The following is a 25,977-nucleotide window of genomic DNA, read 5'->3' as shown; positions in this document are numbered from 1 at the left end:
CTCGCTCACCACACCAGGAACAGGTACCAGGCACCTTCCTCACTGCACCGCCCGAGGGCTGCCCAGGTAGCTCATCAAACTACAGCACAGGTAACAGCACTGTGCTGCCCCCAGAGCACCCAGGAGAAAGAGACCATTGAGAACCCAAACAAACAGGGATTTGTTGTGCTGGACAAAAAGCATTTTCATCAGCTACTACTGTGATCTTAACCCCCGAGAGACCAGTACTTTCTTTTTCTCTTTTACAAGGAGTTAACCAACCTACAATAGCCTGTTTCAGTCCTGCCTGGTTAAAGCAGCGATGCCCCCATCACTGACCCAAAAATCAAAGCAATGTCTTACCTATTAGGTCTCTCCACCACGGCTCACCAGCTACCTACTTGTCCGGAGTATTCTTAGCACTGATTTTCAGCTGATTCCCAGCTTCTAACACATTTCATTTGAAAGCTGCAGGAGAAGGCTGAGGGAGACATCTCTCTCTAGATGCTGTTCCCAGCTTTCAGAATAAAGAGGCGGAACGGAGACGCGGTGCTGCCAGCTAGGGTCCCCATCTCCCACCAGTGGCACATTCCCTCAGGGGCAGGCTCCCTGACAGCAAGCCCCCAGCTCTCCTGCTGTGCAGGGACAGCTGTCGGTCTGGGCTGAGAGCACCTCTTTGTCCAGGGCTGAGTTTTTCAGGCTGTTTTTCTCCTTGGGGAGGAGCTGGCTCTCCTCCACTCTGCTCAGGGGAACTCCTCTTGGAGTTTTCCCCGCTGCTCCGCGCTGTATTTAGCTTTACACACAGGCAGGCAGGGAGGCACTGCTCAGTGTTAGGGCTGCCTTGGTCTGCAGGCTGCTGCCAGAGCGGCGTAGCTGCGGTCTCTGGTCACTCCTTGGCCATTGCTCTCGCTGTCTCCCACCTGCACACACTTGGCTGAGGACGGGGCCCTGAAGTTTCACCTGCCACACGCAGCCCGTGTCCCGACAGCGAGCAGCCCACCGCCACCTGTCCCACCCGAGCACCCTACAACCACAACCTGGCGAATCGGTGCTTTTCCATCCTCCCCACCCAAATCAGCAGCCAGCAAGCGAGCAGCTGGGTTTAAATGAAAACGAGGAAAGCATCTCAGGGCATCACACTCCCGTGCGTTTCAGGACCCCGTCCCATGCCGATACAGAGAAGGTGGCAGGAAAAAAGCACCCACCCGACCTCCAAGTGCTTTTTCTGCTGGGTGAACGCAGCACCAGCACCACAACCCCCCAGCAACAAACAGAGGAGACAGACAGCAGCCGGGAGGAAAGCCTGTCCCTACCACAGGAGCCGGACGGACAGACAGACAGATGGACGGACACGGAGCCCCTCGGACCCTACCTGGCGGTGGCCGCAGGCGCTCCGGGCCACGGCTGCCGCTGCCTGGCCGCCCGCAGCCCCCCCCCGGGCCGCCTCACAGGGCGGAGGCGGAGCCGAGGAGGCCTCGCCCCGGCCCCGCCGCCTCAGGGCGGGCAGCGAGGGGGGAGCGAGGCTCGGGGGCTGCCAGCCGGCCTGCCAGGGGGCCATGCCCGACTCCCTGCACTCAGAGCCAGGCCCAGAGCCCCCTCCCAGGTAGCCCACTCAGCGGTCAAATCGGGTCAGAGCTCATCATTTACAGGTGAAGCTACCAAAAGCATCAAATCTCCCAGTAATTGAAGAAAAACCATCCCCAGTAGTTACACGCTTGCAAGACAGGTGCCTCTGGCTATTTCTGTGCTCAACAGGCAAAGGAACACAAAAACCTGAGCTGCTTTGGCCAGTCATGAGGTCCTACCTGTATTTCCAGCTCTATAAATTCAGTCTCTAGAAAGATATAACTTCAAAAATCTGTTTTTAAAATTACTGAGCTGGCAGTATAATAATAGTAAATTGTCCACACGATCCCCTTCTGGAATCCGGACTTGATAAATGTGCATGTGAGATCTCCCGAAACAAGGTGCGAGTTCTTCAACTTGGGGATTCGCGTCCAAGCCCGCCCTGTCCCCTTGCACAGTGTCACAGGGCAAGGCTATTCAATGACACTGGTGCGTAACTTCAGGAGAGGATGACACGAGGCCAAGTCAGAGGCCGCAGCAGTTTCACACGCACCTTTCTCGTCCTTTTTCCCTCTTTGGTGTATGTCTGGGGGTGGTGCTGCTTATCTTCCTCAGGCTCCACTCTGTAAGGTTTCTTTCTAACGCCATTTCCTGTCTGTAACAGGTTTCCCAGTGCAATACATCATTTAATATTCTTGCCAAATTCCTGTTTACCCTACAAATCTACAACTCTTGTTGGCATACCTACAAGAAATCCACTTGAAAAAATTTCAGACTTCATCCGGATAAAGGATTTTCCCTTTTTCCTTTTGCCCCATTCAGAAACCAAAGAGTGGTTTTCTCCTCCCCTCATCTCATGTATTTTCAGCCACACTCTTTGACTTAAAGCAGAAACATTGTGCTGAAGTAACGGTACATTTACACACATTAAGCCTGGTTTATTTTGGTCCAGGCTGGCAAGAGCGAAGGCAGACCCCGCGCTTCCCAGCGGAGAGGACAACCCCAGAGCAGCAGCAGGGTGGTGCAGAGAGCCACGCGTTGCCTGTGAATCAGCAGCGCTGCGCTGCTGCAAGAGTGGCAAGTGCTCCAGCTCACCGGGCCACAACGAAGTATCGCGTTAGGCAAGAGAGGCAATTCGTCTGCTGTGCCTGGCATTGCTCGGCCACTCTGCAGTAGTGCAGGCGGTTATGAATCACTTGGCAAGCGTTTAGAGGAGGTCACAAACTGTAAGGAGGTGAGAGAAACACAATTATGAGTCAACATTTCTAGGACGTGCCCAATCTGGATTGCTAAAATGTGTTGCTTATTTGTTCTTATAATTTTGTATAGGGTACTGGTCACAACAGCAACACGGATTAAGGGAATTAAGATCAAATAAAAAGTAAAAAAAAAAATAAAGTAATAAAATAAAATAAAATAGATGGGATCTGATTAAACCAATTAGACTGATGCACACTAAATGCAGTCACGGTACAAAGTTCTCCTACAGCTCAGGCCCATGCCCATGGCTGGATCTGCTGGCACAAAGGCCAACATTTAGGCCAGGCTTTAACAGAGGCCCTCCACTGTGGTGGAAATACAGACTACAAACTCAAATTGCAAACCACTCTGTCCACATATTTGAGCTCTTAGGAAAATCTGATCCCAAGCCCCATTGTATCTCCACCCTCATTACTACTGTAAAAACCTGTTTACTGAATGTAGAATCTGAATGTATTACTTCCAAACAAACATCATTGTAGGATAGAAGAGGTTTTTTCATCTCTTAGATAGTTATAATCCCTCACCAACAAATGCATACAAAATTACCACGCAGACTAGTAGTAAGCAGGCTCCTGACCATTTGAGAAAAGGCAGGGTGAAACACCAGTGCCGATGTCAACTATCAAAGAACATGGTGCGTAATTCCCAAACTTTCAATACTTGCATAGAACAAAAAATATTTTTTTTCAAGATAATTCAGGTTACTTTTTTGATAACTAGTAGCTATGCTAGTAAGTTTCTTGTCAACATATTCATACCTTTCACTGTTTCTCTGAGACGTAAGAATTAAAAGTAATACAGAATGGAAGGGGAAGGGAAGACTGTTTAATGTAATCGTATGACATAAGGAAATGAAACTTGAGAAAAATCACCACGCCTGGAAATACCTACAACGGATAACGAGATTTGCTACTTCTCTGCAGTTTCTGTTGTAGACTAACTTCCACAAATTTTGTATGGTTGAATATCTGTCTACTGGTAAAACAGCCCACTCCTTCTTCCTTATTTCAAACATCAACTATTTTTGTCTTACCTCTGAGGAATTTGGGTGACAGTGGATTTTGTGGAAACAGCAAAAACTCTTATTTCAGTTCTAAAGAAAATAGCCTGCAACTCTGTACAAGAAAGCAAGTCAGTTCTGACCTGTCTGCCAAACTAGAGAAAGCTTCAGACCCCAACTTCGCGAGGATGTAAACTGGTACCATTACCAGTCTTCTCCCCTCTCTCGAACAGCTTTTATCCTTCCAGCTCCCTTAGTTGTTCATATCCCTGTTTCCCTCACTACTCTGGGGAATTCTAGCCCTGAGTTTATGTACAGAGCATACAGTGTTGCTTGTGCTATGCCCCTCAGCCAAACACTTGTTATTTCCTAGTAATAAACAAGAAACCACTTCCCTCAGTTTACCAAGTGATCTTTTACTAGTTAGGTCGTGCAAGTGCTGCCTGTGTTACTATTAACCAGTGTCGAATTTTAAGGAATAAGAGAAAAATACTCCGTCCTGTTTCAGCAAGCAACTGTCTGGACAGTTCTGTCAGAGCAATGTGAAACACTCAGCCAGACTAGCTGCTAGCCGCCTGCTGCAACTCCAAAGGAACCATCAAAAAAGAATTAAGAGAAAACGGCTGATGTCCGTTCTTTTAACATTTCAATACTTGTTGTTGTGTAAACCTCTCGTGCCCTACCCTGTGGTCTGTAGCACTTCCCTGCATGAAGCAGGAAGACATCAGGTTTCATTTAAGCCCTACGGTTATTCACATTGAACTTGAACTAGGATCATATTAAAACCAGATTACAAATCATTTAAGAGCTATTAATGCTTGCCAAAACTAACCTGCGGTTTCAAATAAGGGGAAGGTCGAAATAAATGAAAAGTAGCATTTAACTCATTGTAGAGAAGTCGTGTTACATACAGAGCACATAACATACATTTGGTATTTCAAAAAGTACTTAGAATCCCATACACAGCGGCTTCTTAACACAGACCGATGAAAAGTTTCAGAGTTTGCATTCATTTATCCCAAATTCAAAAGGAAGAATTAATTTGGCAATATCAGTGCACACATTTAGATCTGTGCACAGAAATCCTGCTGAAATTATTGAGATACCTACACAGTTGTAAGCATTTCCAGCCCCTGATACCAAACATCTTGTCTTATTCTGATTTTCAAAAAACTACTTCAGGCTCAATTTATAGTGTTAAATTAGATTAAGGGCCTAAGCCCAGAAGATCACTTAAACTTTGCCTTCAAGTTAGAAATTATGAATATGCTTCAGCAATTGACAAAGGAGAATACAAAAGCATAGTCTTAAATGTTTTGATGGAGCGGTGTGACAGTGCAATTGTGAGCCAAGACTAAGAGATTTCTGGTGAGCACACAGTACTTTCTGTAACACGTACTTTGCAATGAGACTTACAACTTAGTCACAACTTAAACAATCTGAACTAAAGCTGTTGATGCCAGGGGGCCAGGTGCCCTTCACAATCAGTGCAAGTCTCAGGTAAAATTATTCTTGCTCTTCTGAAAATGTACTGGTTAAAAGTCCAATATTTTATGCCCCTGTGTTTTCTACACTTCTTTTTTACGTGTTACTCTTACCTTCTGAGAAGACACTCAGAGACTTGACATTTGGAAGAATATGCTCACTGTCATTAGCCTTGAATATTTCCAGGTAAGAAACACCCAAATTCAAACAAACTAAATTTCTGAAAGCTGCCTGCTCTACAAGCACGTGTGAGCCTGCCAGCACAGCTCCTTCTTTCTCACTAGTGACAACTCAGCCAGGGGCCTGAGCTGGACTCGTGCTGAAAGGACCCCTTACACCTCTGTGCAGCGGGCACCGGAGCTGAAGACAGCCTCTGGTAGCCCCCTCAGCAGCCTCCCTGTTAGCACCAAGACCGTGCAAAAGAAATGGAAGCAGACTGACAACGATATGGAAGGATTAAATACTACATGGTAGATGGGAGAAGGAAATTGAGCATTGGGATGACATAGCTAAGGAGGAATCGTACAGGAAATAATCAAATTGTAGGTGGCTTTTCTCTCAAGTCTAGCCTCAAGGGATATCAGTGCTCTTTGGAAAGGAGACAGATACTGCCTAGACACCAAAGAAAGGCACAAATCTATCTAATTTTGTATTATGTGGCAGGCCAGGGAGTGCAGTACCCAACTTCTGAAGCTTTATCCAGGAGCCAAAGCTTCAGAGTTAACAGGGCAACTCTGCAAGGACCCCATTCAGTCATCTCACACTACACATGTGGTGCTTCTGTCAATTAAGTGGGTGACAACCCGTGCGTAACAACAAAGATCAAGTATTGGAAACCACTCACCTTCAGAATATTCACCTTGACTGCTGACCTGGGTGGAGAACAGAAGGAAAAGACAGATGTCCCTTGAAGAGCATTAATTTCTCTCCCAAGTAACAAAGAGGATTTGTCCAAGCTACTACTGCTCGCGTGTCCTAGGGCTGTTATAAGGTATCACCCAAGTTCTGCTTTCTTTCCCATGAAACCTGTGAGGCAAGCGGTGAAGATGACCACAGCAATGGGTTGCCACAATCTGAACTCTAAGAACAATCGTTACACTCTCTGTCATCACATCTAACTGAATTATCTTGACCTTTCCACAGGACCGGTCCACATGACAGTGAGATACCTGTAATTCAAGCCAGGTATAGCTGAAATTATGTCGGAGAAGCAACTTCAGCTCTCAAGGACAAACAGCAGCTCCTTCCTTTAAGGTGGCTTATAGGCTGCTTCTTACCTGTCAGTCGCATTGCATCCTTGATGTTAATGCAGTGAGGAGCCACTAGCTGTGATGAAAAATGCCAGGAGTTCTCTTACTTTAAAAATGTATTTACACTAGGAACAAATGGCTCCGTCTCCTTTTAAGTGAACATCACTTTGACAGTACTATTGGGGTACTATACAAATTTGAAACTACCGAAAACCAAGTACAGCACAATGCAAGACATTTCATGAGTTCCTCATGTCTCTTAAATGCTGGGAAACACAGGAGGTGGGTAGAGTCGATTCCAGCTCCGCATGGCTTACTCCTGATTTTTTACCTCTCAAGCTGTTGATTCACTGCGGTCACTTGTCTTGTTAATGGCCTATGTTTAACTGACCCCAAATGAATAAACTGTCCAGAGTGAATTAAATTTCCTGTTTATTTGCATAAAATTTTCCCCAAATATCTTACAAATAAATCCTTTCACCTATCTGCAGATGTGACAAATGTTTCACTTGTTCTTAACAATGAAGAAACCCTTCCCACGGCACATGATGTAGCAAGTGAGCACGTAAGGCCAAGGACAGAACCAAATCCAGATCCCCTCACTGGCTGCCAGAGCCCAGTTTACTGGAGGTGCTCCTAACTGCAAAGCAGACTACTCAAAACACATAAAATACCTTGTGCAAATATTGTCTTTTTAAACTATGGACAAAAGCTCCACTGTAGGACCCTGATGTGTCTGATGATACACAGATGACGGATAACCCCAGAAGAAACTGGAATACTGAATGTGAACTGACTCCTGCCCTTTCTGGATCACTGCAAATACTTGAAACTGCCACATGCCTTGAGCTTTAAAAGTCCCAAACTCCTCCTTTACCAGCCTTATTCCAAAGGGGGATGCTGGCATCTTTGTTTCTGTTTAGTTACTGATGTAGGGTTGCTGTTGCTGGAGGCTTTCCCCCCTGCCTACCAAACAAGGGACCATCCCCACCTTCTCCTGCCTCTTCCCCCTTTCACGTTTCAGCCTGACATCCTCTCAAACCTACCTGACAGCCTGCAGCAATCGCCCTGTGAATGGCAAGCAATTTCCTCATTGACGGCCTCCCATTTACTCTGACATCTGCCAGCGCTCCCTGACACTTGAATAAGCATCAAGACATTAACAGTCTGGCGCAGGTTTACGGGTTTGAATAATAATGTTCAGGGGGCTCCCTGCACTCATGCAGGCAGCCAAAAAATCCCTCGCTCACTACATTTTGCCATCCTAGGGGCTGGGAACGGTGGAGCCCGATGTGTTTGGATGAGTGGCACCTCGTGCAGAGGCCTGACGCACAAGTAGGTAACGCAGCAGGTGCCTCTCCCCTTGGGCAGCAGGGCTGGGAGCGGGGCTGTGGGAGCCGACTCGCTGCTTTGGGAAAATAACAGGGAAGAGCAAACGGAAACAAAGGAAGCCTGCAGAAATTAAAACAAAACAAACAAAAGCCCCGCACAAAAACAAACAAGCCATCTCCTCCCAAAGCCAAAACCAACCCTTCTTCTGCTTTTTCTAACATTCATAAACCCTGCCTCAAGTGAACTGGCACGGAAGAGCTCTGAACTGCCTTTCGCACGTGGAGTCTCATACTGCAAATATTGCGGGGACAAAGCAGTCTCAAATTAATGGATTATCAAGGAGAGAAAATGGTCCAGCTACAGTTGCTTGGAGCTTATACTAGCCCATGGTTTATTTCTCATGTGTGCACGCGTGTATTACGCAGCCAGTCTGGGACTCTGGCACAGTGGAGAATATCCCAGCTCAAGAGCCGTCCTCCTCCATCTCTTCCAACCATCCTAACCACGTCAGCCACCTCCTGGAGGAAATTCATCCTTCTAGCCTGCGGCAGCGATGGCTCTCAGACAAACCTCAAAGCACTGGTTAGTGAGACCCTTCTGTACCAGATGACTTGCAGGAAGCCTGGTATGCCTCCTAGATGTTTAATAAAACATGACGGTGCCCTCTACAAGTCTTTGGACAGAGTTCAGTCATCTCTACCCACAACCAGTGCACAAAGGATTCAAAGGCTTCCCAAACCACAACTTTTGTTTTCAAGTACAAATAAAATATGCACATGCATTTCTCTGTGCTTGCTATTTTGTGAAGGGTATGTTTTCCAACACTGTGTACTGAAAAACAAGCTTACAGTTCAGCAGGACAGGCGAAATGAAGCGATGTCCAGAAGACTGAGAAAATAATGCCATTAGTACTTTTATGGTGTTGCTCCAACTGGAGATTGGTGAGAAAGAAAGGAAGATTTATTACAGATGAAAGCAGTTTGACAGCCTATGTGAAAGGAATTTGGTGGGTGACCTCTGTCAAGTTCTGGGGAGCAACACATCCACATCTTCAGCCCTGTCATGACAGTAGTCAGCAGCTGCCTGGGGAATAGCAGTCCCATTCTGCAAATATTTTCAAGATGCTGAAAATTCCCTCCCAAACCACGATACCAATTTGAAATCACACCCAAAAATAGAATGTTCATGAAAAAACAATTCCAACCATTTCAGATTGAAAAGTTCTATAGTTTTTAAAAGCTCAAATTTCAAATTCAATTTTTTTTTTTTTTTTTTTAATTTAAAACCTTATGTAAATTAGCCAACATGGCAAAACAAAAGGTTGGCTTGAATAAAAATAATAATAAAAAAGCACGTTTACAGCTGGGAATATTTAAGCAGGATATTTGAACACTTTCAACTCCTTCCCCCCCACACGCCCAAAAAGGTTATCAGATGTTTTTCAAAATCTGTACTTTTTTCCAAAATCTGCCCTTTTTTTTTTTTTTACCAGTTGTCAGTTCTGTTAAATTGCCTGGTCAAGAGACAAGGAAGTGTCACTGACAAGATTACCACCACCTCCACTTAATCGAAAGGCTGCCTGCTGCGTCCCCAGCTGTCCCCCTCCAGCTTCCAGACGCGAGGAGGATTACAAAACCCTGCAGAATAAAACTGTCCTAGAGCTACCTCCCTTCCCCCAACACGTGCAACAGACTAGCTGCTACACCCAAAGCACAATAAATAGCTGGCTCTCAGCATTCAACCCTTCCTTTTTTTAAAAAAATAATAAATAATAATAATAATAAAAAAATATTTATTTATTTTTAAGCACAGTGTGTGTGTCCCAGAAAGCTTGGAGTCTGAGCTCGCAAACTGCAGGACGCACTGGCCGCCAGACAGGACGTAAGGTGAAACACAAAAGCAAACAAAAGCTTCTTCAGCTACAGGTATGAGCCCTGGTTGTGCCAGCTGTGTATTTAGATAAGCATCTCTCCATGCACAAACCTCCTGAGATTTTGCCTTCCTGAAAAACTGTGGGATAGAAAGGCTGGAAACTGATACTTCTGTGGTCTTTTCTGCCGTTATTCTCTGCATCTGCAAGTACTTGTCACTGAGTCAACACTTTTAATGGGTAAAAAATGAACACAACAAAGTCTCAAATAAAACAATGTAGGGTTAGTAGCTTGTACTGACACCGTTTGACTCTGCAGTGTTTCATTTTATTAAGTAATATTCAGTTGAAAACTGTTTAAATATTACTTCATCCAAGAGAAATGGCTTCAAACCAGCTAGTCTTGCAATGGAAGAAGTGGTACATGCTTGTCTAAATATGGTTTAGCAGGCATATTTTTACACTCACGATAGGCTGCAACTCGTCTGCTGTGTCAGTTCACTAGCATTCAATGGCAGCTTGCTTCCTCCCCCCTGCCTCTTATAGGATAATAAAAAACTACAGGCACTCTGCCAGAAACCAAGATTCAAATTCTGCAAACTCTTAATGCACATGCTTGACTTTAATAGGAGCTGACCCAGGAGAGACTCCTTAAACATTTACACGCTTCAGACCGAGCACATGAATGTAGGTATGTAGGTCAGGGCTGAAAAGGAAGGAGATTTACACTGACGAGTGATGTCCCCCTCATGTTCACAAAGAGGTTTAAATTTTACTGCTTTACTGTTGTCATCAACCTAGCACAGCCGTACTGCTGTAATGGAGCAGATATCAGATAGAAAATACTTTGAAATATGAAATATATATGCATATTTTTAAGTAAATACAATACTTGAACAAAATGATTTCCATTTGCTTCCAGCTAGAGAAATTCAGTAACACCTCAATTTTTACCCATTTGCCAAATAATCAAACTGGGATATATCAGTACAAATTTATTTACTTCTGAGGAGTGAGCACGCGTTATTGTACTCAGAGCCAGGCCTGCACCTTCCTTTTTCCTTCCTTTTACTTGGCTAAATTCAGATTAAAAAATAGATAAAGATTGCTGAGAATAATCAATGTAAAAGTGCACATCCTACTGCAAAATTAATAACCACCCTTTGAGGACAGGATTAGTTTAACAGTAAGCTCAGACAACCCACAATGCCAAATGAGCAGGTGGCATTCTGTATAGTCATGCAGAAGTTTCTGCCTCTCTTGGCAAACAAAAGAGCATGATCAAAGCCAAAGGGGTTTTTGCTTTTGCTGACAGCCAACACTGGCTTCCACGAGCTCCTTCTATTTTCTTCCTCAGCCTGTGTATGTCCTGCAGGGCCATACAGGCCTTGTCTCATGTCACTTGCTCACACAGATCAGATGTTAGCCTTAAATGCATTGTAAGGCAGCCCTAAGAAAGTTCCTACCTCATAAGAAATTCCCTCAAATATTATGCTTTGGAAGAAGGAGGGAAGGCATTTGAATAAACAAGGACTGACTTGGATAAAATAAACTCCAGCCACAAAAGCAACAACAGAACTTGAGGCTATAGCAGCTAATTAAGGGGGACTGCAGTCTGTAAGAGGAAATCAGAGGTCATTACGTGCAGTTTTCACTAATCCGTTTCATTACAGTTTAAGCTCTGTACAGCTGTGCTGTAATCAAACAGGGGGAATGCCAGCAAGGAACAGTATGAAATCCACGTGCATTTCTGTCTGTTAAAAGTCTCTTACATGTAAAAACTCCAAGCCTGCACTGTGTGGCTTCAAAAGCAAAGGCAGGTAGGTGATGACACTGTTTTTCCAGAGTAAATGACAGATCAATGGACTCCAGTTTTCGAACCATCACGGGCCTTCTCCATCCCCCTCCCAACAGATATAAATCAGAGCTGCAGAAATACAAAACTGAAAGCTATGCGGCTGCCAGGAAACACAGGCAAAGGGAAAGAAGCTTTGTGAAACCTTGGAGTTAACATTGCAATGGGCACTGATGGCTATAATGAACTACAGGGCAAGCAGCAATGGTCTTTTCCTCATTCAGTCACTGCAAAGCCAGCATCTTTCCATGTAGCTACTGGACAAGCCCTGTCTCCAAATAGAAAGGTTGTTATCATGCACACCCAGAGCATGGCGACAAAAAATAAAACCAGAAATAAAAAACACTTCCGCCAATCCAGCTCCCAACAGTTAGCAGAATGTTTATGAGCATCATTTACAACGGCAACCACCAGATTTCAGAGCACCAGCTTGAGCTGCCAAGTACCAACAGGACCCAGCCTCTTGAAACACGGTAGCAAGGAGAGGTGGTGGCTAAATCAGCAGTAGGTGATCACCCCACTAGTTTTAGTTACTGAACTTGACCAGAGAAGGACCTTCTCCCCGGGTTCTGGTGTTCTAGAACACCATCAAGTCTGAGGTGAAAACTGGAATTTATTTTTCAAGAGATACCATGGAGAAGAATTTGCCAGACTCATCTGAAAGTCTTACCGTAACACGTCTGTAATAAGATGAACCCACTGGGTTCAAGCAATAGGGATTTCTTTCCAATAGTCTTTCCCAACAGACCTCCACTGCATTTCACAGAATAGATTCTGCTTTCCTTTACCAACATGCAACCTCTGTGCTACAGAACTTGGAAGTTTTTCCTTCACAAGCCTTGAAGGCGTGCAGGTGAGATACTGCTCAATGGAGCCACGAGGGCCCATTTGGGAAATAAATATTATATTGTTGCAGGCCCAACTTCTGAAATATCAGTCCTTGAAGGGTGTGCTCTGGTGATGCTCGTTTGAGAGAAGCCACGTGTGTGAACAATTCCGATAGCCTGGAAGCCAGACCCAGTACCAAAATGTAAATAAATTCAACTGGCGCTAAAAGTGGTAAATATAAAGTGAGTCCTCAGGGGGTGAAAGAATATCTCCCTCTTCCTCTCCCTTCAATAATTCTTCTATTTACTAGCATCATCCTGAGCGGAAGCGAAACTGCAAATGCGACAACATTGACAAGTATAAGAGCCTTTTGTTGTAGGGACCAATAACTTTAAATTGCAGCCTGTGCTGCAACAAATCACCCATCTGCAGAGCCGGTGATAGAAAAATTACTTCAGAGAGCCAATATGTGGACTAAAGGCATTATTTAATGTGTCTGCCAGAAAGCCCTTCATAAAAATTCATGACTCCAGCAGCTGGTCTTAGTTACCATGAGACTTCTTGTGTGTTCTTCTATGGAAAGAAGAGAAACCTTACTCCATGTTTCATCAAAAGAGCTGTGCTTGATTTAACTGCAGCACACAAGGCAATGCTCCCATCACCAACCACTACAGAGGTGGCTTTTTTGTCACCTATGGTTCAGGGGCATTGTTCCAGTCTGCTCTACTCACCTTAGGATCAGGCAGTAAGGGGCTTTAAACATGATCAGACCCAGCAGAGGTAACCCAGAAAGCCTAAAGGGTTGTGCTTCATTCATCAGAAGCAACAAAATCCTCAAAGGAGCACTGCCACTAGCGTCTGCCTGAATTTGTTCGACAATTTTACTCCACAGTAAGCATAATCTTTACTGGAGAATATAAAAGTCATTTCATATGGTGATACACAGCTGCTTCCTTTCTTGTCGAAGCCTTCCAAACATATCTTTCTATATGGCCCCTCTGAAGTATCAAAAGATGCGCTTCAAATGGGAAACGAAAATACCAGTGTGAAGCAGAGGGCTGTTGCTTCCTACAGTGCACTACTCAAAAAAATGGGAAATAAATGATAAAGTTTAATTCAACTGGTCCCAGATCCAGCGTGTTAACCAGTCCACCTCTCCAAACACTCTTTGGAGATTTTTTCTTTGGAGATTCTGACTGCAGTCAGAAACTAATCTGGAGGGGAAAGAAGCCCTTGACACCCACATCCCTCTTGGGGTGGATGGTGCTGGTAGCAGCAGTCACTGAGGGTGTCTGCTTGCTTCCCAAGGACACCCTCGTAGCTGGAGCTCTCAGAACCAGATGTCCTTACCAGAAAAACAACAGTGATTCATTTAGGCATTTTTAAACTCCGGTGTTCCAGCTCTGAGGCCAACTTGCTAACCACCGGGTCATCTTCCCTTCCAGCAACAAACAAACAGGGTCAAAGACCAAAAAGCGCTGAACACGACAGCCTAGCTGAAGCCGAGGTTCTATACATGTAAGAACACCTGATGATGACTAATTTATTACCTTCAGAAGGCAGACAAGATTTCTGGTAGTTTTCTTTCTCCTTCATGCTTTGTGTCTATTTCTAGCTCTGGCTTGCATCGAGTATGTGAGTTTACCATACTGCCCTGGATAACGTGATTCTCTCAATATCCTTCCCTGACCTTTCTTCCTTCATCACCACGTGCTATTAAGGAACATCTGTGGAATAGCTGCCGGTAAATTCTTGAAAATTACTTTCCTGGCATTTCATTATTTTCTTGGAAGGCAAAAAAGATACAAGAAGAAAAAATGAGGCAACACAATGGAAGGGCTCTTCATTTTAAATTCAGTAGTTGGCAAGTCACAACATTTGCTCGGATCATCAGGGGGTTTCTAGCTGAGAACCAGCTCCTGCTTGGAAGCTGTTGCTGGAGCAGAGCAGGTCAGGAAGACCGGAAGGGTTTTGCTTGGCCCTCCCAAAGATCTTTTTCTCTATTAGTTCTCATGTGCCTTTTTAATTGTAGAGATTTCTAACCCATGGACAATAATTTACTGCTGTTTATGCCAGCATTAGAATTCACCCTGACAGACACTTTCAGAAAAGGCTTGCTGTAATTATGAGATTGCTTTCTCCCCCCCTTGTTTGTGGCATTGCAATAACGATGGCTATTACTTTTATTACTGAGATACTTAGCATGAAGTGTGGAAATTTCCCATCTCTTACAGTGCTTTCAACTGAAGTATTGCACTAATTTAAAGAATTTACCACGCTGGGGTTTAGAAAATAATTCAGGAAAAGGCGGCATCCTTGTAATTGACATTTTGTCATTTGTGAGGTCTAGAATAGCTATGCTGATGGGAAATCCAGCATTATACTAATTATTATTTTACTGTTGTCATCATGCTTCTTTCTTTTAGGACATGAATGGTGGCTCGGCTACTATTTCAGAAGCAGAAGAAATCTTGTTATTCTCCAGCAAACATAGGGAACTATATCTGGTGGACTTCCTCTGAAGGTTTTTTCATTGAAATATGACAGCTTCTCCAGAAGTGAGCATTCTCAAAAAACTATTTGTTTGCTGGTATTTTTCGCAGCTTGCTTTAACTGAGCAACTTAGAAACTTAGTACTGAGTACTTAGAAACATTTTCATTCATAGTAATTGTTTTTGGTGATAATAGTAAGGACAAACAAATTTCACGTTGCACAGATACTTGAGTGTATAAGTCGTGCAACCAATTCACAAATTAGGCTAGGGTTTTTTCAATACTAATAGAAGCAACTTCAAAATCTTAAATCTTTTCCTATGTGGCACTTTTAAGTGCCTTAAAATTGAGCTAACTTTTTTTTTGTAGCATAGGCACCTACAAAAAAAAAGGTGCAGAGGCTTTACCGCTGATGTTCAAGAATGGAAGTCTTGAACGCCAGGCTAAAGTTTTACTGCTGAGTAGAAAAGATGATTTCTCTGCTTCTGATGGGATCACCTTCTCCAGCTACTTCCTGAGACAATGTATAGCCCAGCAGGAGTAAAGACAGATTAAAAGCAAGGAAAAGCATCAACAGCAAGCAGTTGAATCCTAACTAAACGCGAGAGAGGTACAGTCTGTGCCTGTCCGTTATCTTTCCCAAACTACAACTGCCTGCACTCTGCAGAACACACTGGAAAAGGCTTCTGCCTAAAGGATCCTATGAAGGCTTCAGAGCAGCTCGTGAGAGCTCCCAGGGAGATGGAGCTAAATTCCCATTTCTGAGATGAGGCTGTGTCAAAGACATGCTGGGTCTCCCAGCGCCGTAGCTCAGTCTGCCCATATTTGTGCTAGTTATGTCTTCCCCTTGCACTTTGTTGTGACATGTGGATCCAATCAGCAGCCTGATCCTTTTTGGATATCGCATACTTGCTTTGCTCGAGTTTTACCACCCCACCGCACACTTCCTTTGAAAGCTCGCCTCCCTCCTCATCGCTGACTTCCTTGGGTTTAATAATTCCCTCCACGCTGTCTGCGTTGTGGGCACAAAGGGAAAGTTTGATGACTGCAACCCAGACCCAGACAGAACAGCGCACACCCCGCCATGCTGCAAATTGTGCTCCCAGGATGTGAGCTGCGGTGGGGCTTAATGGCTCGAAGAGCAGTCCTTAATGCTTTACAGGACTGCAGACATCCCGCCCAACCCCAGGCATCAGTACTGTTCTTGAGCTAATGCCAGTTCCTTCCGCAGAGCCCAAGGGCTGATCTGGACACATGGGAAATGGAACAACACGCGGGAGACCAACCTGCTTCAGCAGAAATAATGCCCAGAGCCGCGGGCTCCGAGGGCTTCTGTTTTGTTCCATCTCAGCACCTCCCAGCCTTGCAGCCCCAAGGTGAATTATGCTTTCCCCTGAAGTAAGGGCAGCTCAATTTTTATCCAGCCTTCAATCACCAATTGTCTCCAAATTACCCCGCAAAATCCCACGCCAGCTGCCTTTACCACAAGTAACTTTTCATGGTACAAAGAGGAACTGAGGAAATAACGCCACTTACGAAATGCATTTGCTCCATAGAAAGGCAGAAAACATTGCTAGATAGCACAGAAACAGCTTTCCAAATTCTCCCTGACAAAGATCATTCCTGCCCAACAACCACATTTCCCTCTGAGACTTTAAAACTCCATCTATTAAAATACGGGTCGGATACAGATTGTCATGCACAGGCTTATAAATTACACTAAAAAGTCTTACTCCTGCCTTTGCCCTGTGTGCTTTCTCTCAGTCAGCTCACCCTGGCAGGGGGCAGGGAATCACAGAGCACAGGCTGCTGACGTGGCAGGCCCGTGGGCTCACTGGGCAACCTGCGTGGCATCTCACCGTGTGCTTTAGCAAGCTCCTCAGCCAAGCCCAGCTGCTTCTTTCTATCGCCTCTGCCAGTAAAATGGCCTGCAAAGAAGTCAGCAGGGTTTGCAGACGCTGGCTTCACTCTTGCAGCTGAGTCTAGCTGGATATTACAGGGTAAGGCGTCTGTGCCAACGCACAAGTTCCCTTTGTTTTGTGCGGCCGTTACCATCACAAGACCTCTGAGCGTGCATGAGACTTCCAAAAGTTTAAAGGGTAAATTCATGAATTAACTGCTGTGTATACATTCAAAACTCTCCAATGCTGTTTAGGACTACAGCACACATCTAAACTTGTGGGCTCTTGACTCCTCCTGTTACAAACTCCAGAGTTCGACTGCAAACGTTCATTTAGCAAAAGCAGGCAACTGCCTGAGGAGGCTTCAGAGATCTTGGCACTCATCCGTGAGCTGGAGGCAACTGCATTTTGGATCCTCAGCTTCGAAGGGACGGATTCAAACAGCAAAATGGCAGCCTGAAGAACTCATCTTATAGCTACAAACCCTCTGTATAGATTCAGAATATTCTCTTTACAGATTCCTCTTAGATCCACTTGGCTTACAGGCAGGTAAATCCAGTGATCAAACAGAAAATACCCAGCCTGGAAACTGCATTCTTTAGTTCTCATTCCTGCTACACTTGGTAGTTCCCAGGCTTTCCTTCCCAGCAGATCTGCAGGGCAGGCAGTCTTTTTCATCTATGTATTACTCCAAAGGCAGGTACTTCTTTTTCCAGATTTCCACGTTTATCTTACCTCCAAGCACAGACCACTGAACAGACTGCAAATAATGCAAAGTTCATTAGAAAATCAAGTTAGCTCAGAAGTGAGTAGTCAAAAATGCAAACTAAGTTACATAACTCCAAAAATCACATTCTGCATCCTTACTGCAGGGATATTTATTCTCCCCCCATCACTTGCATTTTGAATTCATTGCATTACCAGCATCATCATGGAGCTTTTTCTAGCTATACAGTCCCTTGCTGTTGATATTTTCCTTCTGGAGCAGAGCTAGGTCACTCCAGGGATCAGCAAGTTTGTTGGAGTTCACTGCAGGAGTTCCAGCTGCGGAGTCATGGAGGGGTCTCCTCACCAGGAAACCACTCTTCATTTTATGTCATCTGCAGTGTACTCCATTGAGCAACCACAAGGAAGACATACTCAAAGACCTTTATCTCTGTAGCTCTTATCACCAATTACAATTTGGGACTCAAACATTGTACTTAAAGACAAATAAACTATAAGCAACAAGAACTTCCTAAGAAAATAGCTGCTGGCAACCAGAGCCACCATGGGCCTGCATTCACATATTAGGATAAGTCACGCAGTCTCATCTGCCTACATTTAGCTGGAGTGTCTGGAGCAGCTGTTAAAAATTTTGGTAAGCAACAGGGGGACCAGCGAAGCTTCTAATAAGGGATCTTCACCCCTGGCCCATCCTCATGTGAACAGTCAATGAAAGCATAACTGCATTAAAGCCAACCATCTGCCCCTGGAAGTCCTAAAGGCAATGCATGCTGGCCTAACCACAGAGTGTTAGAGGCGCTCACTGACCCAGTTCATCAGCACACTTGAGTACAACATCACTCCAAATCTGTGATGAAAGTTGCCAGTGAAATGAGGTTTTCAGGTTTCGCAAAAGGCACGTCTCAGAGGCAAGAAAAAAAGCACATCAACTAACAGTACGCTCCAGAAGTTTGCATGTAAGGGGCTATTTACAAACAGATGTAAGCATGCTGCTCAGAACTATCTATTTGTCCTTAAAATCATTTTTTTCAACAGAGCATTAGCTCATAAGTTCACACATGTGAACTTCTCAGAAGTTAACCCTGGAGGCAGGGCCCTCATCCTGCACAACACAGAGCTGCACAGCAGCTGTATTCACACTACACAGGGATCCTGACGGACGGCAGTGACCAACCTGCAAACCTTTTCTATTAGTGGGCCTGTTTGTGCCCTCTGGATTTTTTTTCTTCTTCTTCACGGCAGAGCCAAGCCAGAGACCACACTCAGATTGCATGCGCTACAATAAGAGCAAATCCTACACCTGCAGATAATTCAGTTCCACAAGACCATTCACGTACACTGCCTTAGAAGCGTCAGACGTTCAAGTAATTTCATACTATTAATCATTTCTTCCAATCTTTGCCCCATGTATCTGATCCATGAGTCACAATAACATGAAAGCACACGGGATAGGGAGAGATAAAGGTTACTCTTACTACTTTCACTGTAAATAGATAAGAAGACAAAAAAAAAAATGAACTCATGCAAAACTCTGCTTTCAGTTCTGCCACTGAAAACTAACAAAGATATAACCAATTCAGAGAAGTGTGGATTGAAAACTCATTTTTTCCTTTGTTGTTCTTTTTGCTGAAACATGGAGTTGATCTACCATTAAAGTGGTCTAGGGATAGCTGAGACTCAAGACTACGGTTTGAGGAAGTCCATAAAAAAGACTGTCACATGATAAAAGCAAAAAGCAGATGTTCTCTTCGACTTCCGATTTTGATTTACGTTGGCTGTATTTTAAGTCACTTTCCTTTGCAACCACATGCCTAATGCTGATAGCGGGGAAATCTCAGACTCGCACACATTTTTAGAACCAAACCACTGGAAATGGTTTGTCAGTTGTTCACAATTCTGACACTCACACACAAACAGAAGTCACCCAGCTGGTTTAATACGAAAGCTTTCTCATTTCAGAGTACTACCTTACTGAGAATTCTTCACAACTGCCGGAATATCCGCTACTAATTTTCTTTAATAACTTTTTTTTTTTTTTAAATCATCTCCAAACACAGAAGTCAGCAGGCACTTCTGCACTGGCTGAAATGAGGGAGGTTATCCCAAAAGTGTCTGTGTTTCCATGTGCATTTGCCCCTGAGCCTCACGAGGACTGTTGCTAGCTTTTATGGAATGAAGCCATGATATGGACTTTTCCTTTTGCATTTCAAAGAAGAGCCAAATGCTTACCAGAAACTTCAAATAGGTTTTGAATTTGATACAATCTAAAAATGTATAGCAACAAATAAAGAAATGCTATCAAGCAATCTTCAGATTGCTCGGAGCAATGTCCTTGCACCATACAAACCCAAGTATGTGCGGGGGAGCCGTACCACCAAGTAAGAGCCTGAAGTTTTCCACTTGTTTTTCCACAACAGCGCTTGTGAACAAAAGATAAAAAGATTTACATCAGCCTCCATGTTTGGCACATTTTGGAGACCGCAACTCAGAACCAACAGTCAGGCCTAGCTGTATGTAATGCTTGCAGAAAAACAGGTCTTGCTACACAGAGCCTGAATCTGAGAGACCCCCCCTTATTTACACTTGCTTCAGAGAGCTCAGGATCAAGCTGCTGAAGGGAAGCCATTTGCATAGGTATGCTCTGAATATATCTACAGAGCCTGAAAAACAGACGTTTCATACAAAGAAATAATACATGCTTTGCTGTGAGGCATCTGGCAAATAAAACAGGTCCTCAGGGACAATGAGGCCCTTTTTTTTTTTGTTTGTTTGTTTTAAAAGGGAAGCAAAGCTACCCAGAAGGCTGCAGAGTGACAGTAATGCCCATGTATTGAAGATTTCCAGTATAGGCTTGCCAGAGGGAACAAAGATTTTGTACCCTGGGTGGCTTCTCATTTTCTGAGCGCAGCCCTGAAACGTCCCCGCCTCTGTTAGGTGGGACACAAGCCAGGGCCAACCTGAAAGCTGCTTGAGATCACAGCTTGGCTGCAGAGCACCTGGGGGATAAGCAGAGACTGTCTCCTGGTGCGAGCTCCTGCCCCGTTTGGGAAGTTGGCTGAGGAGTGTGGCAGAGGTGAGCTGCAGCCCAAGGCAAGCAGCATGCAGCATCTCCACACCCGGCAGGCGGTGCACGCCTAACCCTGGCAGGGAAGCTGATATTTGTTTGACTCTTAGGGAATTTCTTCCATTGACACTATTAGATTATTGATCAGGCCTTTACAGAGCTGGTAAGAACCGTCCCAGACAAAATGCAGGCTACTACTAGGATTAGTGAAGGATAGTATTGGCAGTAACCAGGAGGAAAAAAAATCTCATCACAAAGGCAACCACTGAGCCTGTTTTCCTTCTCAAATTCCCAAAACACAGTTTAAACAGAAGAAATTGCAGCTTCTCCCAAGCAATATTTTGTTTTGAAAGATGGTATTTTGGGGAAACTGGGAGAGCAAAGGAAAATCGTTATCAGAATACAAGAACCTATTGGGAAAAAATCCTTTTCATTTTATCCTTCTAGCTAAATGATACAAAAGGCAGTACAGAGGCTGAGGGCAGACAGATCAATGAAATGCATTTTTTGCAATGACGTTTTCTGAGAAAGACTCCTGTGATGTAGAGATTATACAGCAGTGTAGGCTTGCTAACAAATGGTAAATGCTTATTTCCCATCCACTTTCCTCTGCAAAGAAAACTTGGCAAAAATACTTTGGTTTCAAGGACATATTTATGTCATCATGAAGAACTTGGCTAGGGCAGGTAAGACCTGCTCTGACAGAGACTGGGCATGCAGAGTCCTCTTACTGATGGTGATAACAGAGAGGCAGGAGGAAGACTTTCAGGCATTTCAGGGAGAAATGAAACTCTTAAGGCTGAAACTTTGAAATCCATGCCTTTCACTTATGAACTGCACTTAGAGTTTCTAACTGAACTGCATCTTGGTTTTGCATCACTGATAGTTTCACAGCTCTGCTGCCTGCACCTTTAAGTAGAAGGGCAGCTGCTAAAGTACACAGCATGCTGAGAGCAGAGCTTTACAAATGTTTGCTTCCTTCTTTGTGGTCCCAGCAAGACTAAACATCTCACTGGAAATTATTTCAGGGGCTGAAGGACAAAAGGTCTTCTCCCCCCACCACCTGGATAGGGGGTGTTTAGGGTTAGGTGACCTATTATGCAGAACGTGGTGTATTTTGACACAATACCACCACCACACATCTCTACTTATTACTATTACAGCAACAAATACAAGCTTTTTTTTTTTTTTTTTTTTTTTTTTTTTTTTAAAGTCAGCGTGCATTTGAAGATACAGAATGAAGAGGAGCTTGCTTTACCTTTGGATCAACTTATCACCTTTCTCACCAGTCTTCTGAATTAAAGTAAAAGATGCTGCCAAGTCATGGGAGAGAGCTGAAATGCAAGCCTGTTCAGTTCCCTTCCCCTAAAACGCACACAGTTAGCTATAAGGTAGAGGAAGCTCTGCTTCTGTGTTATATACTGACAATGTTATGAACTGTTATAACAATTTCCCTTCAAACAGTACAGTAACAAGAGCTCTACCTGTAGAAATATGAAGCACTCCAAGGAACTCTGAAAGCGGTAAGGTTTCTTCGAGGCTGGCAATATTTAGCACCATTCACGTTCACAACACAGCAGAAATTTCATTCTTGCAGGAGAGCTGTCAAGAAGAAGTGCCATTTTGGGTCTAAAATAGTTGAAAAATGAAGACTCCCATGTGGCTCATGCACTGCCTTCTCAGCAGCAAGAAGTTTCTGAAATGGCTGGCAGGCTAGCATCCCTTACACTGCACGCAATTCTGTCTCACTGACAAAAGACAAAAACTCAAGTGTTTCTTACATACTGCTACAATGGTCAGCTTACTTTCTGATTCACTTGGCGTTTTTCACTACAGCAGCTTTTAAAGTATGCAAACTTTTATTTTATAAGACAGTAAAGTTATGATTTTGCTGATGTTAGGCCAAGCAGTATTAAAAGGCTATTAAACTAATGCTGCAGCACTTGCTAGATCCTGCAGAGCCCTGCTCATTCCACTGAAGAGAAGTTGCCATGGGAATGGAGTAATTGCACGTCTCCCCAGGGGGAGAAAACCCTTCCTCGTCTTACTGAGTTTATCAGGAGGCATTAAAAAATCCATCCCTCTGATTAGGTCACACCTTCACAGTAGGATGCTCATAATCTTGAACCTCTGCATATCCCTCCCATGGTAGGGGAGCAATCTAGAGGCATTTCCACAGCTCAGCAGGTTGAAAAACAGATGCGAGACCATGTGCTACCCACATAACACCCTTTGGCAGCCCCCTTGCAACTTCAAGATGTTACTGTGCAAGGCAGAAGCAATTACACTGAAGCCAGGGAAGTGGATCCCAGCTCCATAGTGGGGTTCTCGTGGTGGATAATGATCTCAAACCAGCTCTGCCATGGTAACAAGTCACCGAATATAGAACTGCCACCTTATCCAGCCATGCCCTTAGGCTGTGAATACTGAGAATATTGAAAACATTGAAAGTATTGACTTGTTACAGGATCATTGGCTTGAGAAAGAACAACTTCCAGGCTGCTTTACCTTTTGCTCTCAGAGCAGAGCTTGAGGACTTGATGTGTTATCCCTTTTCACCTACTCCGCAAGGCAGAAGCGCACAAACGTAATGACACCAAAGACATTTGCTGTTCTGAGAAAATTCCAATTAAAAAAAAAATCCTAAAAGATCTTGAACTGACAGGATTCTCAACCAAACACGGTAGCACAAATTTCATAGATGACAGGGCAGGAATGGTCTTCAGAAACACACCGTCTTTCCCAAGAGACATTCCTTCAGCAGTTGAGAACTGAACTTTAGATTATATATAAAATGAATAAAATCTTTTATTTTCTTTTTTGAGAACTCAGTGAAGTTAAAATCAAACAGCTAATTCACAAGATCAAAGTACAACAGCAACTTTTAGCAGCTGATCTCCTAGCTAAGTGAAGTTGAATTTTGTTCTCCAGCTGTTGAGTCAAACCTTCAGCTAGTACAAATTTGCATAACATTGTGGAAATCAATGGAAAGGCCCCGGTTACTATAACATGCATAAGAATTACCAAATTGCATAGTGTACAGCAAGATTATTCATAAATCAAAACATGACTGCGTGCACCCTTGCCCTGCAAACAACTTCTCAAGCAATCCCCTGCCACTTTCCCCTGGCCACACACACATGCTTGGCCCCCAGCTTCCCTACTTATACTTTCAGAGAAATAGTAATCCTGCATTTGTCCAGATGTTTTGAGAAGTCTCCCAGCTGATTCCCTGATTATTTCTACAAAGCAAGTATGAATGCCTTCTGAAAAATCACCAAGGACTTTGCAGAAACAGTAATTTAAAGCAGAAGCAGATTCTGGGAAAAACAAAGCATTGCAGGCTGAAACATATGGCAAGCTGTCTGTGCAACAATACCAGCTCGTGGAAAGAGAGCTAAAACCAGATAAAAATATTCCTCACTACAATAAAGCCAGGAATCAAACAACAATTCTACCTTTAATCAGTTAAAAAGAATAGGGAAGACTCCCAGGATGCAGAAGCCAGAGCCTGAGAGAAACACCACCTTTCTTTTCCTTATTAATCTAGTCACCTCTGTGCTTTTGAAGCTTCACAGCTAATAGCCTGGAGATTTTTAATGCCCTTGCTGCTTCAGAAACACAAAGCAAAACAACTTTGGTTCTGCATACACTGAGATTCTTATTTAAATTTATGATTCCAGGAGCTAGGATTTCAAGAAGAAAACATTACAGAGCAGGAAATCCAAACTGAGGTCAACAGAGCCTGCATTGCCTAAACATTGAGGCAAAGTGAGACTGGTAGCTGTGTATCTTTTGCATTGAGCAGAATCCCCGAGCACCAGGGTCTGTTCTCCCTCATCGTCTCCGTCATGCCACAGAGACACGCTGCCTTCAGACTGGCCTGAATGAAAATCTCTAGACTGCTTTGCTCACCTGCCAGGTCACAGCTTGCTTGTACCTTCCACAGGTACAGGGACAAGGGGAGAAGCAAGCTCTGCAGGGCTGTTTTAGAAAACAGCTGATAAAAACAAACGTCCAGACAAGGCTCTTACTATGACTCTTCTTGCCTGGCATCAAGTGGGCAAGGCTCAGAGGTAAATCCGCTGCTGCCATATAATGGGGCCACTAAATGGCACCACTAGAATTTGGGCAGGAATGTAAAATAAATATAAAAATAAAAATTTAAGCAGAAATGCGCCACCACCACCCCCTCAAACTCTGCGTTCTTGCTCTGAATCAATCCAGACGCTATCAACTTGCCAATTTTCAGTACGTGTGTGTGGGTGTTGGAGGAAAGTATTAAGTTCTGCTTTTGTCCAGAAAAAACTCAAACACATTCCTAGTACTAGAGTGGGAAAATGCACATCTCTGCTCTCTAACTTTGTTCCATTAATTTCACCAATAAAAATGATCTTTCTTCTTGGCAGGCATATTATTTTCATGTTTTGAAGTCTGTCTGCATTTCAAAGGGAAATGTTTTCTTTAACAACATACGAGAGATGCAAACAGACTGTCAGAGAAAATACAGGGCTCACTAGGGCTGATGCTGACATAACCTTCCAAATGAACTCTCTTCGGGTTGTTTTATCCTTTAATACAGGAAATTTAGGTCTAATTCCCACAAAAGGTGTCTCTGGGCAACTAAACAAATCCGATTTCTTTCATGTAATTGTACTAATTTTAATCACAAACAGCTTGTAATCACTGAAATACTTTCTGACTAGACCCATTAGAGCATTTGACACTGATGCACACAAAGCGGCACTGGGTGATTAGTCTGCATCGTTAGCAGGAGATGTTTCACCTCCTGACGATTAAATCTTCTTGACACTTGCTGTCCTGTTTCCCAGGGCTGTTTGACCACTCACTCACACCAGAGCAAACCTGCACTCATTCACCTGAGGGCAGTGGTAGTCCCTCAGCATAGAAACGCCATAATATACAAAGCAACCTTCCGTTTGCGCACATGCAGTAAGTGAAGGGAAAACTAACCTGCCTCAAAACTCATGAAAGGAGACAGGAGCCACTTCTCCTGGGCAGATGACAACTTAAGGAGCTTCTCCCCCTGCAGCTCATGCCCAGCTCACCCCTGCCTGTGGCTGGTACAACGTGGGAGCCCATGGCAGGAGTCAAGATTGGGTACTGGTAAGAAGTAAAGGGAAAGATTTTATGTCTGCCTCCCAAAGCATTTCGCCCTTTTGTCCCACCAACAGTTCTCCCAGCACAACTGAAGACAAACAAAGCCAGGAAAAAAACACCAAGAGATGCAGAACTACGTCCCTTCTGGCAGTAGCACATGTACAAACATACCTCTGCGTTAATTTTAGGCAGCCAGGACAGCACATTGTTACAGAGACACCAGGGATGTGGGAACTCTCTGTTC

At 44.1% G+C, this 25,977-nt stretch overlaps 1 protein-coding gene across 3 annotated transcripts in view; it reads right to left on the bottom strand.

The window, feature by feature from the left end:
- Nucleotides 1-25,741, bottom strand: part of RASGEF1B (RasGEF domain family member 1B) — a 53,911-nt gene extending 28,170 nt beyond the window's left edge. Inside the window, exon 1 of one of the 3 annotated variants that reach the window (XM_084516750.1) lies at nucleotides 25,587-25,741. The gene's annotated coding sequence lies outside the window, so the exon portion shown is untranslated. Of the gene's footprint in view, nucleotides 1-342; nucleotides 955-1,351; nucleotides 1,413-25,586 lie in introns of those variants that run through there. The other 2 variants (XM_084516749.1, XM_084516748.1) reach the window with 2 other exon arrangements.
- Between the last annotated feature and the right edge of the window lie 236 nt (nucleotides 25,742-25,977).

Source organism: Aythya ferina (genome assembly GCF_964211825.1).
Source record: "Aythya ferina genome assembly, chromosome: 4".
In the NCBI taxonomy this organism is placed as follows: domain Eukaryota; kingdom Metazoa; phylum Chordata; class Aves; order Anseriformes; family Anatidae; genus Aythya; species Aythya ferina.
This window is presented reverse-complemented; position numbering and strand designations above follow the sequence as displayed.